The sequence below is a fragment of the Mustela erminea genome, chromosome 13 (genome assembly GCF_009829155.1).
Source record: "Mustela erminea isolate mMusErm1 chromosome 13, mMusErm1.Pri, whole genome shotgun sequence".
NCBI lineage: Eukaryota > Metazoa > Chordata > Mammalia > Carnivora > Mustelidae > Mustela > Mustela erminea.
Genome location: NC_045626.1, coordinates 56,065,516 through 56,081,948, shown reverse-complemented (window position 1 = coordinate 56,081,948; position 16,433 = coordinate 56,065,516). Strand labels below are relative to the sequence as shown.

Sequence of the window (16,433 nt, the reverse complement as noted above, 5' to 3'; positions counted from 1 at the left end):
TTAATAAATGTACATACTTGTAAACTTGTCACCTTCAACTTGTCCCTTCCAACGTGGTCTTTCACAGAAAGGAATTAGAGCAGTGTTTCCTAGATCTTATGGACTTTAAAAACTAGGTCACCAGTTGATTTCATGACATTGTACTCTACTCATTCTGAACGTCTTGTTTACTGTGCATTAACAAGCTATTCCTTATGCAGTAAAGACTTTTTTAAAATGTGTTTTAGGAGATTCATGATACAGAGAAGTCGAGTTTGAGAATAATTCTATTAGAAGTTTAAGACAGTGTGTTACTTATTTTACCAAGTGTGATTTGTTACTGGAACATCTATGACAGCCACAAAAAATTTAATTTTTGAAAATAATTCCCAGTGAATAAAGTTAAGTCTGCGCTTTGAATAGAGATTCAATGGAGATGACCAGAGAACTCTCCATCTTGGGCCTTAGATGATGTTTTTAGTTACATTCCTTAGAAATGTTTGGACAACCAAGAGAAACTATAGTTTCCTGAGAAAGATGTCTGTAACTTATCTACATGCTTGCAGATAATTCTTTCTCTTGTTTTGTTTTCCAAATACTAATATGATTCCATGGACAATTGAGTAAATAAATAAAGGCATTTCAAAATTAATGAGGAGGAAAAAAAAAAAAAAACCTTTATTAGAAGTAGTTTAGTTAAGGTCATGAACTTGGGCTCTGTTAGAACATGCCAGCCCGGGAGCTGTTTCGGCCCGAAGCCCCCTGCAAGACAGAGACAGCTGGGTTCACTGTATTTTCATGGACTCGATGCTCAGGGTGACAGTCCGTGCTCAGAGTAAGGATTTCATAGCTCAGAATCCTTCCACTTGAGTCTTTGTGTTTTCAAGGCTGGATCAGAAGAGCTTTCTTTGGGTTAACTTGTTGCCAGCGAATGTGTGTCTTACTTGGGGGCAGGAGACAGACAATGGAGGCAGTGAGAATCCGAATCAGCCCGATGGATGACATTCTTGCCTAGGTAAGCATTTATCTCCAAGTGCTCATCCAGAAACCGCGGAGTGTGGAAATACATAAGATCCCGGCTTCGGCTTGTAAGCACACTTTTGCTTTTTTTCTCTTCTGAATTTACTATTTGAAGTTTGCCTCTCTTCATTCCTGAACTGTCTTTGAAGTCTGAGCTGTCGGCCTAGCAGGCCGTGTGGCTCAAATTCTTGTGCCAGAGAGCGTCCTGTGTAGCTGGTGGGAATGTCAAATTTAGATCCATGAGCATATATAGAAAATGCCCTCCTTTCGCCGTTGCCTGAAGTATTTCCTGCATTTTATTCCACTGCCCCTTAACTTCCTGCCAGAACCTCAGGAAATTCTCTCTGACAATAAAGATGCTACAGTGTAGCTGACCATTTGTAGTTAAAAGAGAACATTTGGAAGGGGGCCCTCACATAACAATGCTGATTATTGTATAGCACAGGTTTAAATGTCTTCCAGCCTTTTTGTAGTGACAGAATTTTACCAACAAAAGTGATTATCTTGTTGCCTTGGGGGGCCCAGCAGGGGAACCCGCTCCAGTGTCTTCCCTCTGGATTTCCCCCAGCTCATGGCATTCTTTCTGTTCCCTTGTCTTGGTCTGCTTTTACTTTTTTTGTCCCCTTATCCAAATTGTCCCACCACATTTTTGTTCTTTCCCTTAAAAAAAAAAATCTGACTGTTTTTTTTTTTAAATTTTCATTTCTCCCTCTAACCAGGCAAATAGTCACCTGCTGTCTGAATTGACTATGACCAGCCACTTTTTTGTTTGTTTGTTTTCAGAGAGAAAAGGGGAGGGACAGAAGGAGAGGGAGAGAGAGAATCTTACTTAAGCTGACTCCATGCCCAACACAGAGCCCACCTCAGGACTTGATCCCAGGACCCCGAGATCATGGCCTGAGCTGAGATCAAGAGTTGGACACTTAACTGCCTGAGCCACCCGGCATCCCCATAACCAGCTGCTTGTAGTAACTGTCTGATGCTCACACGCTTTCTCCTTGATTGGTCTAACACTGCCGTTAGGCTCATGCTGCTGAGGTCCTGCCTTCATCCTCTGCCCCCTGTTTCATCCAGCTCCAGTCCTGCCACAGCCGTGGCCCTCCATGACCCCTCCGGTCAGCCAGGACCACTAGACTTAGCCGCGTCTCTCTCTATCCCGGGCGCCTATCTCTCTATCTCTCTCTATCCCGGGCTCTTCCTTCCTTTCTGATTGCAGCTGCATGATTTGTTCATGTTATTCCTTATCTGAATTGCACCCCCACTTCTTACCTAAAACGTAGCCTGACCGCCCATGCACGGCCTGTTGCTTACTGCCCTGGGCCAGCCTTGTCATTATGACCCCAACCAACCAGCCTGTTTCTGCATTTGCACTGTTTTTTTGTGATAAGTCAGGCATTGAAGTTTGCATCTCTTCATTCCTGAACTATCTTTGAAGTCTGAGCTGTCGGCCAGGCAGGCCGTGTGGCTCAAATTCTCGTGCCAGAGAGCCTCCTGCAAAGCTGGTAGGAATGTCGAGTTTAGATCCATGAGTATGTACAGAAAATGCCCTCCCTTCCCCATTACCTGAAGTATTTCCTGCATTTTGTTCCATTGTCCCTTAACTTCCTGCTAGAACCTCAGGAAATTCTCTATGACAATAAAGAAGATGCTGTCCGGTCCTCTTTTGGATGGCTTGCCTAGAATTCTGTAAGTCAAGGTCTGAAAGAAGATTTTCTTTCCTGCAAAGTTCAAACCCTTAGCTCCCAGCTTTTCTTTCAATACAGCGATAACTTGAGGGTAGAAGGTTCTTGGGCTCAGACCTGAGCCCTTGGCAGTGGGAGAGTGGGCCCACCTACAAATGCTCTAGAGCTTGACAACCATGGAACCCTTACCCAGCCCCTGGATTGCCAGCCCAGCCCTGAGTCCTGGCCCTGCGCTGGGCATGAGTTCCTCTAGACCCTTGTGTTTCATTTCACCCAAAGGGATTAGTAGTCACAGCCCAACATGGTCTCTGGGATCTGTGTCTCCAAAAACCTTATTCCCATTTTGGTATCCAGAGGTACAAGGACTTGAAAGGCACAACTTGGCAGTTGGTCTTCAAGCTGACTCTTCTGGGTTTCTAGTTTAAATCATTATTTCCACCACTCTCTCTGCCACTGGGCTTACCATCTGTCCCTGTTACCGTGTGCTACGGTGGGCTAGTGCTCTTTGCCCACCCTCACAATTCCCAGTCTAGTCTTCCAACCCTCTTTATTCTGAATCTCTAATTCTGGCTTTTTTTTTAAATTGAGATACAGCTGACATATTAGTTTCAGGTGTACAAAAAAATGATTCGATATTTATATATATTGCCAAATGATCACCATAAGTGTGGTTAACATTCATTCCCATAGGCAGTTAAGAAATTTTTTTTCTTGTGATGAGAACTTTTAAGATTTACTCTTAGCAAGTTTCAAATGTGCAGCATGGTATTATTAACTGCTTACCATGTGGCACATTACCTCCCCAGGACTTGTGCATATAATCCTATATAATAAACATATGATATTTATATAAATATAGCTGGAAGTTTGTGCCTTCTGACCTCCTTCACCCAAACACTCTCTTCGTTTTTGAATACCATCTAGTTTCCCAATTCTTTACAACCATGCTCCTGGATTCATGGTACTGTTTTGTTCTGGAAGTGTGGGGTGGAGGGAGTTTGAGATATTCTCTAACATGTGAAATGCCTTTGGAAGCTTCTTTCACTTTTCTTAAAGGCAGTTGACATTTTAAATAGTTAATAGCTTCTTGGAGTAGGAAATAATATTTTCTGGTGAGATTGTTTCTATTCCATGTTTCTAATTTTTGTTCCTGGGTTTGCCTTTTCATTCATTCATGCAGGGAACCTATCTTGGGACCCTGAGTCAGGGATGCACAAAGGCTAGCGTGTCTCGAGGACTCCTTTCTCAGCCGCATTCCTTGCTATGATTCCAGGCACTTCTTGACGTTTTTAGTGGGCTTGTTTTTGGAGTCCACAGAACTGAAAAGTGCATATTAAAAAAAAAAAAAAATGTTCTCCATGAGCAATAATGGGCAGAGCAGAAATAGAAGGATTAAAGTCTCAATCATGGGTGTTACCATCTATATTTTGTTTACTTATAGTCACATAGGTTCACATTGACCCGAGGAGGCCGAGTTGTGGGGCAGGGAAAGGCAGGAGATGGGGAGGCCGAGAGGCGTTCAGCATTAGCTGGAGTGACAGAGGCAGCTTCTACACCAGACACCCTGTTAAGGGATGTCCGTTTCCTTAGGCTTCCTTTCTTTTCTGGGAAACTCAGATCTTCCCCGCTGGCCTAGGGTGCTCCAGGTGAAGAGGCACGGTTAGTACAGAAGTTCTCTCTCCAGGCAGCACATTAGATTTTAATAACATCAGTGCCCAGGTCCTACCCCTTATGTGGTCTGGGGTGGTACTCAGCCATTTGCACTTTAAAAATGCTCCCCGGGAGGGTGGGCCGTCTGGGTGGCGCAGTGAGCTGAGCATCTGACTCAGTTTGGGATCAGGTCATGATCTCAGTGTCCTGGGATCGAGCCCCTCGTCGGACTCCAAGCTTGGTGCAGAGACTGCTTGGGTTTCTCTCTCCTTCTCCTGCTGCCTTACCCCTGTGTTGCTCTTTCTCTCTAAAATAAATACATAACTTGTAAAAAAAAAAAAAGGTCTATAAAAATGTTCCAGGGGATTCTGCTGTGTAGACAGGGTTGAGAGTCACAAAGTTAACATGACATTTGCTGTGCCAGTGAACACGATCGCACTGCAATGCAGGCTTGGGAAAGGGATGCCATACCTGGTGGTCGTCCCTACCTTTTTCATGGGGGCACCGGGGGGCCCTGAATCTGCCGTTGCCTGGAGGCTAATGCCTTGTGCAGATACCAAGCCCTCGGATCCAAGCACCCTCCTTGCTTGCCTCATGTCTGTTTCATGCGATTCCCACTCCTCCGGGAAGCAGGGATGATCCCAAGCACTTCAAAGTTGTGAGGGATCCCTGCTGTCATGGCCCGTGTCACTGACATTGCTCGGAGAAAGACGGTCCCTTCTTTGTGTCCCAGCAGTCCCTTGACAGGCGTTTGTCACTGGTAAGTGCTCAGCTGATGCTTATTAACTGCCGAGATTCTGATTACACGAGCACAGTTGTCATCTCTGTTTGCTGACGTTGCTGTGTATAAAGGCCCTTCTTTGGTTAAAATCCCTCCTCATGAAATATGACATTTAGAGTCCCTCCTGTCTGAGGACAAGGTCCGGCCTTGTAGGGTGGAGTGGTTGGTTGATTGGATTACTTTTTTATACTTTAAATAATTCATCCAAAATTTCGTAAGTCCATTCTATATATAGGCATGTCCCTCCCTCCCAGCCCCTCTAAATGGACGAACTACAGATCCTCTTTCCTCTGGGTTTACCTGGGCCACCTCCTTCTCTCCAGATCCAAGCTTCACCTTCTCAGGTCGGGTGGCTACAAAGTCTAGCTGTCCTTATCCACCTACTTCTCTTATCCTTCCCCGATCTTGTCGTTAATTGATCATCCACTGTGCGCTTGCTTTTCCTGCCTTCCTTCAGAAGTTGCTACCTCCCCCCTCCCCCAACCATGTTTGGCTTATTATTTCCCTTCTACATCCACCTCCCCAAATAAAAGCCATTCTTCCCTCTCGATCCCCAGCACCTCCTCCACTCCCCCCCATCACATTCCCTCCACACATAGCCCACATACGCTGCATGCCAGACCCAACCCCTGCACTGACCTTGCAGACCGGCTCCCAGTTCATGGTACCTGGAGAGGTATTGTCCTAACTGACCACATACTGGCCAGAACCAGAGTCTGGACCCGGGCCCCAGTTCAGGGCTAGGAAGCCCCAGTGCAGCGGCAGGGGCTGAGTTGAAGTCTCATGTGGCCAATAAGAGATCAGAAAGCTGTTGGTATCCAGAGTCCCTGCGAATTTAGGGACCATGGAGCTGACCAGTGTCACCCACCCCCGTTGAACGGCTTCTCAGTCTCTGTGAGCAGAACTTCCAGGGCCCTCTGTGCTTAGACCCATCCATGGCTTCTTCTCCCAATGCTAACCCTACTTTGGCCATTCTGAGATACCTGGTTCCCCACAGTGTGACGCAGAGGCTCGCATCTATGAGCCTTGAATACACTGTCCATGGCAACTCTGTGGCCTCTCTGACATGCCCCCACCGGCCCCCTTCATTCAGGTTTTCCACCTGCTTGTTGCCACAGCAATTTGTTTATACACCTGCCACCTGGCGCTTCATAACTGTTAACTTGCCTGTCTCCTGGGGGGCAGAGAGCTTTGTTCTTACTTCTGATCGCCAGCACAGGGCCTGGCATTTCGTGTCAGTTCTTTGAATACTAGTTGGGTGCATGAATGGAGAGCCCAGTGCAGACAAGCAACAGGAGTAGAAAGGAATCCAGTGGGCATGGTTTAGGGATTGGGCAGACAGGCAGCTGGGGTCAGGGAAGTCACTGAGCAGAGGGACCATCTCCTGGAAAGCAGTAGCAGGGAAAGGACGGGTTGCCAGTTCAAGAAAGCCCGGCGACAGGATTCTGGGACAGGGAATGAGGAAGAATCCAGGTACTTAAACAAGGGCAGAGGACGGACCAACATTTTGGGGACCAAAATCTTCACTCTCTTTCTAAACCAGAACATGGGATCAGGGACCACCTAGTGTGGGAAATGAGAAGTCCAGATGCTTTTCGTGCTCATAGATAGCACCCAAATATGGAGAGAGAAGAGCCACAGAGTCTGGGAACCAGGAGGGGCTGAACAACTAGAGGAGTTATTGATCTGTTGGGTTTGTTTTTTTTTTCCCCCATCTACAATTCAGCACAAAGAAAACACAGATTACATTTTTGTCATTAAAATAATGGCTGGTGGCAAATATTCAATACGGATCTAAAAGCCTGATTTTATTTAACATCTTATTTCTGGATTTGGAACCACTAACATCTAAGAATCTCAAGGTAGCAACATATTCACACACACAGCAGGTACTTACTAGAATGTTCCACATACTGGTGACCGTGGTTTTTGCACCTCCAGTGCCTGTAGTCAAAGGAACATGAGAAGGACCCAGAGAATCCTAGTAAGTGTGTTCGCAGCTCTGACCTGGGAGAGGTTTTTGCTTCTGAAGGCCTCAAACACCAATATACTTCCCACTTGTTGCATTAGAATAATATTGCCTTAAACAGAACGAGAACTCCGATTCACGTCTACATGTCTTCTGCCGTGGGTGTTCCTTGGAAAGGGTGTAACTTCAGGATACTCTATGGTACGTGACTTTAGCCTTGTTGGCATTTGCTAACTAGCTCTTGTAGTTATATTTTCATAGTTGAGGGTTTTTTTTTTTTTTTTAAGGGAACACTACCTGCCTGCCGTTGGAGCACTTTGTATAAGTGGAAAAGCAGCTGCTCTCCTCCAGGCATTCTGAGCTTAGGCATCCTCTCTTCTGAGGAACAGAACAAAGGCATACAGAACTTATGTCACAGATGGATTTTTGTTTGATAAAAATCACTTTTTACTGAATGAAAGAATGGCCTATTCTCCTTAGAAATATGAGCATAACATCTCCTGTGTCTTTAGCGGTTTCTAACTTTGTTGGTTTCTTTTTCATTATTAGAATTGACTGACTTAAGATATGCCTCATTGAGGTGCTCAAACGTCCCTGAAAATTTGGGCATAAGACAGTCTTCTGTAAAGGAAATAATTTCAAATTGAATAGGAAAATATTTCCAAAATGATATTTGAAGGAATCAGCCAGGGAAGAAAATAAACATCGCTTTGGCTTCTGTTACCAGCTGACCTAAGCCAATTTTGTTATACAAAATGCTTGGGTACTTTTTTGGTGAATGATGATACCTACCGAGAAGCTCGAGGCACATGAGGATGTACTGCTCCCTGACAACCTAACCCACTAGATGATGCCAAGTGCATAGCTTACACATTATTAACGTACCTTAATTAGCAGTCAGGTCCAAGGCTGGTCATAGGCCATATGCAGTGAACTCGATCGAGTTGCAGCCTTCTGTCGTTGTGGGAGCGCAGACTTCTCCATTAAATCAATGTCAAGTGATACACACCCTTAAACACTGTCTGGATCCAAGACATCTGAAGGACCAAGCCCCAGGTGGCATCCCATCCTTCAGAATGGAGGCCTCAGCCTGCATGATTTTTCACCCTGTACAATGCAAGGGTGAGGAGAAACTCCAACGTGTTTGAACAGTTGTATCGGGGTATAATTTACATACCATAAAATCCTACCAATCGGATGTGTATCGTGCAATGGTTTTTAGTAAATTTAGAGTGTTGCACAGTCGTCTCCACAATCTGGTGTAGAATATTTCCAAGACCTCAAAAGGCTTCCTCAGGTTCATTTATACTTAGTCCCAGCCTCCATCCTCACCTCAGCCCGAACCAATCATCTGCTTTTGGCACTTTTACATTTGCCCTTTCTGGAAATTTCATACGCACAGAACTATGCAGTATATGTATTCTTTTGTGTCTGTCTTCTTTCTCTTCACATAATATTTTCTAGGTTCATCTAGGTTGTGGCATGTATCTGGAGTTTGTTATACTTGATTGCTGAAGATGATTCCTTTGTGTATGTAGCCTTTTTTTTTTTTTTTTTTTTTTTTTTGCCAGTCACCAGTCGATGGACAATTTTATTGTTTCCATTTGGGGTCTGTTAGGAATAATGCTATCAACATTTGCATTCAGGTCTTCCTGGAGACATGTTTCATTTCTCTTGAGTGAAATTCCCAAGAGTGGAATATAGGTCATATCGTAAATTTGTGTTGACCTTTTTTTTTTTTTTTAAGATTTTATTTATTTATTTATTTTGTGGTGTGAAGAGAATGGGGAGGAGGGGAAAGACTGAGAGAGAGAGAGAGAAACTCTGAAGCAGACTCTGTTTTGAGCACAGAGCCAGACCCCGGGGCTCAGTCTTGTGACCGCGAGATAATGACCTGAACTGAAATCTAGAGTCAGACACTTAGCTGATGAGCCACCCAGGAGCCCCTTGCATTAATTTTTTTAAAGTGGTTATGAGATTCTTTTCCAAAGTGGCTGTGCAATTTTGCATTCTCCCAGCAGTGTATGAACATTGCAGTCACCCTACATCTTTACCAACACCACACACCGTCTTCCTGATTGTAGTCATTTTAGTGGCTGTGAAGTGGCATTTTGCGTTTTAACTTGCCATTTCCCTATAATTTACTGAGCATATTTCATGTGCTTACTAGCTATTCATCTATCTTCTGTGGTAAAAATATTTATTCTAGGGGCACCTGGGTAGCTCAGTCATTTAAGTATTCAACTCTTGGTTTCGGCTCAGGTCATGAGCTCAGGGTCTTGGGGTCCAGACCGTCATCAGGCTCCCTGCTCAGTGGGGAGTTTGCTTTTCCCTCTCCCTTTACCCCTTCCCCCCAACTCGTGCACTCTCTCTCTAAAATAAATATAAATAAATCTTTAAAAAAGTCTATTCTAATATTTTTCCTGTTTTTTTATTGGGTTTTTCTGTCTTTTGAATATTGAGTTATAAGAGTTCTTCATATTTTCTTGATATAAGTTTTTTATCAGAAATGTGATTTGGAAGTATTTTCTCTCAGTTTATGGCTTGTCTTTAGATTTTCTTTTTTTTTTTTTTTTTTAAGATTTTATTTTTAAGGGATGCCTGGGTGGCTCAGTGGGTTAAAGCCTCTGCCTTCTGCTCAGGTCATAATCTCAGGGTCCTGGAATCGAGTCCCGAATCGGGCTCTCTGCTCAGCAGGGAGCCTGCTTCCCCCTCTCTCTCTGCCTGTCTCTCTGCCTACTTGTGATCTCTCTGTCAAATAAATAAAGAAAATCTTTTTTAAGAAAAAGATTTTGCTTCTAAGTAATGTGGGGCTCAAACTTACAAACTTATGTGCTCTACTGACTAAACCAGCCAGGCACCCTAAATTTTTCTTAACAGTGTGTTTCATGGCACCAAAGTTTTTTTTTTTTTTTTTTAATTTCAAGTCCATTTTATCAATTTGTTTTTCTTCTTCTGGATTGTTCTTTTGGTGTCATAGTTAAGAATTTTTGTCCAATCTAAGGTCACAAAGGTTTTCTCCTCTATCCTCTATTTTCTTCTAGAAGTTTTCAAGTTTAGCTCTTCCATTTAGTTCTGTGATCCATTTTGAGTTAACTTTTATGCTTGGTGAGGAGGCAAGATCTAAATTCGGTTTTTGCATGTGGATATCCAATAGTCCCAAACATTTGTCGGAAAGACAAAAGCCCCTTGGCATTTTCCAAAAATCACTTTGCCATAAATGTATATTTCTGGATTCTATTTTCTTCCATTGATTCATGTGTATTTTCTCATGCAAATACCATGGTGTCAGGAATCCTTGGGTTTTAGAGTAAGTTTTAAAATTTGTAGTTTAAGACATTCAATTTTGGTTACTTTTCTCTAAATTGCTTTGACAGTTTCAGGCCCCTTGTATTTCCATTAAGTATCAGCTTGTCAATTTCTACAAAAGATGCTAACTGAGCTTTTGATAGGACGGAGACTAAATCTGTAAACAGTGTGGGGAGAATTGCTGTCTAATAGCACTTTTCCTTCCTTCCAAAGGAAAAATACATCACTTTATTCATTTAGGTCTTTTTTCATTTCTCTCAGAGGTGTTTTGTAGTTTTCAATGTGTTGGTCTTAATTTTTTTGCTGAATTCTTAAATGTTTTCCTCTTTTTCAATTAAAAACACACACGCACGCATACACACACACACACACACACACACACACACACACACACACCCAGGGACCTATGGAGAGCTGGCCATGCCCTTCTTTGATGCTCATGTTTCCAGGACATTGCTGTTAATGTGTTTGGCTGGTCCAGCTGTCTGTAGCTTGCCCTCTGGGACTGCAACCTTAGGCCGGGAGGGCCTTAAACGATCCCCATTCATTTATTCATTTATTCGTTTTCTACTGAATTTACAACTTTTACAACAAGATCACTGTGCTTCCACTTTTCCATTCCAAGGAGAGCCTGCGGTCAGACCCCATCCCTGAAGCTTCTGATGGCCATGCTTGCCCTGCTTTGAGAAACTGCCTAGACAGCGAGGAGCTGGGTGAGAGTGAGGCAGGTCACCCCCTGGTCTTACCTGAAACCCTGGCAGCTTTGTATAGGGAATAGTAAAGAACATCGTCTCATTTTTCACTGGTATTTGGCTGATTTCAGAGTCCTGAAATGGTTATTCTTAAAACAGCCGTTTTGTCCAATTCCATATTTTTTTTTTCCAGGGGAGGGTTTGTCAACCTCTTTTCCATGCTGGAGCCAGAAGTCTCTCTAAGATAACTTTAGCGTATGTGGGTACCTTGACCACCATGAATTTCTCTGGTGAGAGTCCTATTATCATGCCATTAACAGCCCACTGACTTCCCTAATAACAGATTTCTGATACTCACTCTGCTAATTAGCAAAGTGCCCGTGTTGACAGAGACAGAGAACAGACAGTATGGGGGGCGTCTCTGGAATGTGGCCAGTGATCCTGACTGGAGTACCAGCTGATTGCCCCTGGGAGGTATCTCACCAGTTTTAACACTAGTGGCATCTCGGTAGTTTCACCTGAGACACACACGCGTGCACACACACAACTATCACACTTTATACTGAAGTATCTTAAAGTAAATTTCCGATATTATGCTAGTTACCACTCATGCTTAAGTAGACGTTCATCGTGACTCAGACCTCAGTGGACATCCTCAGTCTGACTTGTCAGCACAAGCAAGTAAAAGGGAAATCTGTGGGAAATGCAGTCCCCACGAGGAAATGAACACCGCATTTAAAGAACTGCTGTGTTGGCAGCCTGGGATCGTGGCCCCAGAAGTTGGAAGAAGGGCTGACATTCTCCTGGGAACAAATGAGGCCCCTATACTTGCCAACTTCTTCGGGGCAAGAGCCAGAGGAGCGGGGGAAACACAGAGGGAGGTCTGTGCTGAGGTGCGGGAAGGGGAAGGAGAAAACCCTCTGGAGGAACCTGCGACTTGAACTCAAACCAAAAAACTTAGAATGGGCAATGTGCGCACACTGGTGTGGAGAGTGTAGTAAAGATGGACCGTTGGGCTTTTACTGGTTTGTTCTAAACAAAATGGGCTATGGAGGATTTATGTCAGTGTGATTTATTTGAGAGTAATCTGTTAATGTGGTTCCGCCTGGGTTCTGATTTCTTCATTACTAAATGTGGAAATCAAATAAACTTGCCTTGCCTAGATTATCATAATAGCATATAAATATAGAGAAGAACTTAAAAAATAAAAGGATAATAATATTAAAAATCTTCTTTTAATAAGACAAAAAAGAAAGAGCCTCAGGGGTACTGCTATGGTAATGAACTCTGTCTCCTTGGCCTTCCCCACTTTTTTCCAGCTGTTTTCTTTACCAGACTGGGGAGCTGGCCCCACCTTCTGTGAAGGCCCGGCTTTTGCCTTCAGAGGCATTTTGCAAAGTTTTCCTTCTCCTTCTATCACCTAGACCCTCTCCTGGAAGCTCAAAGGCAAGATTCCGAGGCAGCCAAGGAAGAGCCGTCACGCGGCCCTCTCCAATCCATCTCTCCCCAACTTGTGCAAACCCTTCCTCACAGGCCTCTCTGAAAAGATACCTGGTTAGAATATTAACAGCCTGTGGCACTCAGGCTTAAAGTGTGACTCTTCATCAGAATTAGCTTGCCCTAAATAAATAGGCTTCTTTTAAATTTTAACATTATGTTGTAAGCATTTCACCGTGTCTTCAACAACATCATTTTCACTGTGACTGAGCTACAGGCCAGCGGCAGCATCATTCGGATGGAACAGAGCAGAGGAATCAAACCACCGGGGTGGTTTAGCAGATTTCCCTGGTTAATGCTCGGTTGACCTTGTTGCCCTATCATGCCTTTAACTTTGGAACTCTTGGAGATTTCCCTCCTCTCTACGGTAAGCCAAAAAAAGCCTCTGTTTCACTGAAGTACCCCATTCCCTCTGGAAATAGTTGCCCAGGGTCCCTAAGACTAGCATGGAGGATGGGGAGTTTGGAGTTCTGGTTAAACAGTGACAGAAAAGTATTGGGGGAGGTGTGATCTTACTAATCAGTCTGCTGATCTTTCTGCCAAGGCTTGGCTGAGTTAGCCAGCCTCAGGGCATTCGAGCTAGAAACAACCCAAGAGTTCATTTAATCTTTCGAATCCAAAATGGCAGCTCCTGGGAGACGCTGTGCCATGAAGCAGCCCAGCCCCGCCTCAGATCTGCAGTCAGAATCTGTGTTTTTAACAAAATGGCCAGGCAATCTGTGCATGGCAAAGTTGAAACGCTACCGTGATTCTCAACAGTTGAGTGCAGAATGGCTTTCGAATATCTTGGCATAGCTAAATTATAATGATCAAATTTGTGGATGCTAATGGTCAGCTTCTGTCTTTAATAGCATGACATTACTAATTCAGCCTTGGATCAGGATAGCTTTTTTCATAGTACTGTTTTCATATTATGTCTACCTACCCCAAGGGACCCTAATATCTTTTCTACCTTCCCCAATGTTAGACTCTGTTTGCCGATGGATTTGGGGGGAAATGTGGAGGGTCCTGCATTTGTCCCTGTTATATGTCTGCTTGTTTTATTTCAGCCATGCTGGGATTCCGCTAATTCCATGAGCCCATGTATTCATGTCCCATACATGTGATGCCTTTTTAATATCATATCTAAATTAGGTTTAATAGTATTGAACAAGGAAGCACTGAGTACACAAAGTAGAAAAGCCAAGTGTTCTGCCTTCAGTTCAATATACTTTAGGTGGCTTCTCTTGTTTTCAAGATTACTGTTTGGGAAAGTACACTTCTTCACCCTTTTCCCCAAGAGGTTACACCGGGGCCATCTTGGGCTTTCCGTAGGAAATCGGTTGCTGTGGCGGAAGTCTAGGACAACCAGCACAGAGGGACCCAATTCCTGTGACAGAGGGAGAACTGAGGGTCTGTAATAGGATAGAAGCCAAAAGAAAGTAGGATTTAAGGAAAAGAGAAAGGTCAGTTTTGATAGAAGCTCTTGCAAGGTCAAGTAAACTGAACATGAATTGCAGGTTGGATTGGATAACATGGGAGTCGATGCCCTTGAAAAGGGTATTTTGAGCGAGTTAAAGGAAAGGCTGAAATTGAGTGAAGAAGAGCGGATGTGAGACAAGGAACGGGAAAGACAGGGAAGGAAATTCTCATATACAGACTCGGCATCGTAACAGCTTTTTGGAAAAAAAAAAAATAGAGGAACGATTGCATTAAATGTATACATCCATTGAAAGAGGTAGCCTGAATTCAGAAACAAACAATGGTACTGAAACTGAGAAAACACAGTGTTATCAATCCCAGTGAGAATGTCACTGAGATCATTTAAGTCTGTGTCCTGATTGGAGTGTTTACTCTCGTGGTTAAATGTATTTGTCTACGGCTGGTCTTCAAGGTGGGCGATACCGCCAATGATTTCTTTGTTTGGAAGATGTTCATGTAGGAATGTGTGGAAGTAAGAGGAGCTGTGATCTGGGGGGTCTGGCCACTTTGGGGTTATCGTACTGGTGTTCAGTTACAGGTGGTGACTTGAATGCTGAATGATGTGATCAGAGGAACGTGGGCACTAGGGAAGACAGTACTGGACTGAAGCTACTACTGGGTACACGAAGAACTAATGCAAAATGAAAATAGCGGGCCCTCTGTTTAAATTATGGAAACTTTGAGGATGGTTTCAACAAAGCATTAAACCAAGGGTGAGGCCACTGGTTTGTACCCTTGACACGGCCGTGCGCACATTCCTCAACAGGGATGCCGAAGTTTTAAAGCAGAAGCAAGGAAAATCTATATAATAAAGCACAGGCAGAAGAAAGAGGAAAAAATAACTAAGACCTTGAAGGGTTTGCAGAAATTTTGATGGTTTTTGGAAGTGTTTGGCCGGTTAGAGAAATGTTGAATTAATGGATGTTTTCAGGTATTTAAACAAATGATATAAACATTGTACACATTATACATGACACAAGCAAAATATAATACGACTGCAGTTTATTTCAGCAGGCTGTCAGTATTCCACTTAAAAGCCATATTTGCTTTTTGACTTTCCTTCAAGTTCGTTCACTCCTGGAAGGATCCGGAAGGAGAGCGGAGGGGTAGTGCCTTTCCAGGGCAGTGGGAATGATAGGAAATTTTCAAAAATACGTGTGTGTGCCTTGAGGAACTTTGGTATTTTGTCTAAATGCAATAATGTTTTCCACAGATAGGGTGTTTAAATTGTCGCCCTTGGCAACAAAAAAGAAAAATACTTCCTGATGAATGAATCATAGTTTTTGTCTCCGCAACTAAACTTTTGTGCTGAATCAAAACTCACGGTGTCACGGAATGTAAGCCTTAAACGAGCCTTGTGGGAGGAGTAGACAGAGCCTGACAAGGTGCTGTTTTCTGCTGACAATATTTGTGGCTAGCTGGTTCATTCCTCTTATTCATCTTACAGTGAAAACCTCTGTCTTTGTCAAGGGCACCTTAAGTCCATTGCTATGGAAATGGAACTCAGCAAAACGCTGTGAAGGTCTTTGGCTCACAACCCCCTTGGTTTTTATGAGATTAAACTTCTCTTCATCTTCCCACGTGAGACAAAAAAAAAAAAAAAAAAAAAAAAGTCAGCCCTGTTCAATGTCAAACTCTTGGGAGTTTGGATTTGACTTTTCCTTCACTGATTACCTATGATCTTTCTTTCTTTCTCTCTCCTTCTCCCCACTCTTTCCCCTCGCTGCCCCGCCCCCAGCCATGCTGGAAAAGCCTTTGAATCTCTAGATTATCTTACAGCATTTCTTTTACTAACACCCATCAATGATTAAATTGGTTTAGTCCAAAAACCCAAGCATTTGCTTTTTTTTTTTTTTAAGATTTTATTTATTTATTTGAAAGACAGAGATCACAAGTCAGCAGAGACACAGGCAGAGGGAGAAGAAGGGAAGCAGGCTCCCTGCTGAGCAGAAAGCCCCATGCGGGGCTCGATCCCAGGACCCTGGGATCGTGACCTGAGCCAAAGGCAGAGACCTTAACCCACTGTGCTACTCAGGTCCCCCCCCGCCCGCCCAAGTATTTGCTTTTGAGGTAGAAGGAGTGGTGGGCGGGAGCCTTTCTCTCCCTGGTGCCCGGCTTCCGTCTTGAGGACCCCAAGTTGTCTTCATTTAAAAGCGTTCCCTAGTGTTAGATGTTTGAGAAATAAAATAACTCACTGGTTACTTGCGAAAAATTCTCATTGGAAACACAAGCCCTGTTTAACACTAAGCAAGTTTTTTGCATATTTTGCATATTTCAACGTGAGCCTTGATCGTGTATTATTTGAACACTCTGAGGATGATGGTATTTGATATATAAAACATGTTCACTCCGAGTGATTAAAATGATTTTTAGTTTGTAACAAATGACTTGAG

At 43.5% G+C, this 16,433-nt stretch overlaps 1 protein-coding gene across 1 annotated transcript in view; it reads left to right on the top strand.

Annotated features, from left to right (window-relative positions):
* Positions 1–16,433, top strand: part of LAMA1 (laminin subunit alpha 1) — a 158,921-nt gene that overhangs the window by 5,121 nt on the left and 137,367 nt on the right. The gene's annotated exons all lie outside the window — the stretch shown is intronic.